The 2616-nt window shown below is 42.0% G+C and overlaps 1 protein-coding gene across 1 annotated transcript in view; it reads left to right on the plus strand.

Annotated features, from left to right (window-relative positions):
- The first annotated feature begins 259 nt into the window (after positions 1-259).
- Positions 260-2616, plus strand: part of KIAA1551 (KIAA1551 ortholog) — a 29558-nt gene continuing 27201 nt past the window's right edge. Inside the window, exon 1 of the mRNA XM_019544628.1 lies at positions 260-333. The gene's annotated coding sequence lies outside the window, so the exon portion shown is untranslated. The remainder of the gene's footprint in view (positions 334-2616) is intronic.

Below are 2616 nucleotides of genomic sequence, written 5' to 3' on the forward strand. Positions count from 1 at the left end.
AATTCTGTGTTGTTGAAAGAATAAACTTGAACCTCCCAGTAAGGTAATTCATGTGCTTTAAAAATGCCATCATGTTACTAAATCACAATTAAGCTAATTGTTTGCTTATGGCACCATCTTAAAAACCTGTATTCTGACAATGGAATTGCAATTTAATGATTGAAGTATGTCATGCATGAAGTAGCAAACTAGAGTAGAAAAGGAACAAATACAGTTCTGTTAAAATTTATAAATCAGTGACATGCAACTTCTTTTTATTTCCTTTTACTAGAACTTTTGTTTATTATTCTGTGGATTGTATGAAGCCTGGAGTTGTCCTCTGTGAATTAGCAGGTAAGTATTTGTTCTAATGTTATACTTCTTTATGATGTTGGTCAGTGAGTTTGTTGTGACTTGTTATTTTGCTGTTAATTTCAAACCGAAATAATTTCCCTGTTTTTTTCTCAAAAAAAAAAAAAAATGCAGGATAAGGAAAAGAGCATAAGTATGTTGCTCAGAGTTGAGAACATTTTTAAAGTAAGGTTTTTTTGCTTCTTAATGTAATGCCATTCTTTCTCCTGGTATTGAAGAAGATATGCAATTGCATGGTCCTCTGGTATAATACAGTGCATGCTAACTCTACCATTGCTTTCTATCTGTTTCAAAGCTTTTCCATTAATCTTAACCTAAATGTCTTCTCTATACATAGATATATAATACCTAGAAATATAGTTAGTCAAAACTGCTGTAGGTATAAGAAATGGGTAAGTTATACTTTTTGTCATGGGTAGATCCTTCGTGGTTGTGGAAAAGTAATTTAACTGGTCTTAATCTTCCTTTCTGTTTTAAAAAATAAAGAATATTCAACTACTTGACAAGGATTATGAGAAGCTTCTTTACTTTGAAGAACTTCGTTACTACAGTGAAAAATGACATGATGGTTAATCTCTTAATCAAAACAAACTTGAACGGCATTTTTATTTGATTTAAGAATTTTTATCTTTTATCTAGTAAAAGCACCAAAAATAAAACGTGATTGCAGCATAGATTTCATAGACATGAGGGGCTGGAAGGGACCTTCATGGGATTGAGTCCAGACGCCCTGCCAGAGGCAGGAAGTCTGCAGAGATCAAATGATCCCAACAAGCTAAACATCCCAATGCCTTTTGAATGAGTTCAGAGTAGGTGCTTGCACCACCTCTGGGGGGAGTCTGTTCCAGACCCTGGACACTTGGACTATAAAGAAGTTTTTCCTTATATCGAGTCTGAATCGGCCTTCTAGAAGTTTGTGGCCGTTAGACCGTTATTCCTTGGGGAGCCCTGGTGAACAAGTGTTCTCCCAGATCCTGATGCCACCTGCCTTATATACCTTTAGGCTGCCACCAAGTCCCCCCGAGCCTTCCTTTTGCCAGGCTGAAGAGTTCCATGTCCCTCAGCCTCTCCTTGTAAGGCTTGATCTCTTGACCTGTGATCAAATGGGTGACTCTCCTCTGGACTCTCTTGAGCTTATCCACATCCCTCCTGAAGTGGGGGGCCCAAAACTTCCTTTGGGCAGGTGGAAAACTGATGCAGAGTAATAGTTTAGAAGATTGGCCTTTTCTTGGGCATCAGGTATCAGCTGCCCCATATCAGTCAGTCTCTCAGGGGACCAATGTTGCTTTTGTTCTTCCTCTGATTTCCCACATAGCTGAAGAATGACTTTTTGTTATCCTTGATTCTGGTGGCTCGCCTGAGTTCAGTTACTGCTTTGCCTTTTCTGGACTGCTCCCTACAGGTACGGGCTAGTGCTGAATACTCCTCTTTGGTGATAATTCCAGTTTTCCATCTGGTGTCGGCTTTTCTCTCTTGTTTTAGGAGACCCAGAAGTTCCCTGTTGAGCCAAGAGCGCTTCCCTGCCCTCTGACTGCATTTCCTGTGGGACAGGGTGGACTTCCCTTGTGCGTTAAGGATTGAGTTCTTTAGGAACAGCCATTCCTAATGGGACTCCCCTTTCTAGGGAGCCGTGGTCCCTTAGTGCGTTACTGACCAGGCTCCTGAGTTTGTGGAAGTCAGCCTTCCCAAAATTGAGGATTTCTGTTTTACTGAGGGATTTTCCTATCCTGTGTTGGACAGAGAAAGTAATCGGATCATGGTTGCAGTCACCAAGCTTGTCCTTGATCCTCAGACCACTCACCAAATCATCCCCTTTGGCCAGAACCAGATCCAGCAGTGCCTCACCCCCAGTTGGCCCACAGACCTCTTGCGTCAGGTACAGGTTGTTAATACAGGCAAGAAAGTTATGCAGCGGGTCAGACTTGGCCATTTGTTCTTCCCACAAGATGTCTGGGAAGTTGAAGTCTCCCATGACTATCATACAACGGGAATGTGCGGCTTGGCCAGTTCCCTATTGAATTTGAGATCAAGTTCTTCTCGGTTAGGAGATCTGTAATAGGCTTCTATGAGTATATCCCTTTCCCCATGCTCGCTTCCCCCTCCCCCCCGTATTTTAACCCAGAGGGTGTCAAGACCCCTTCAAACTGAGTTCATTAACCATGGAGGATAAGTGTACTGTTCCTTGACGTAGAGAGGAACACCCCCACCCCTCTTCCCAATACGGTCTCTCCTGTAGAAGGTATAGCCTTCTATCCCTACTGACCA

The sequence above is a fragment of the Crocodylus porosus genome, unplaced genomic scaffold, assembly GCF_001723895.1.
Source record: "Crocodylus porosus isolate Cpor-Errol unplaced genomic scaffold, CroPor_comp1, whole genome shotgun sequence".
NCBI classification, from domain to species: Eukaryota; Metazoa; Chordata; order Crocodylia; family Crocodylidae; genus Crocodylus; species Crocodylus porosus.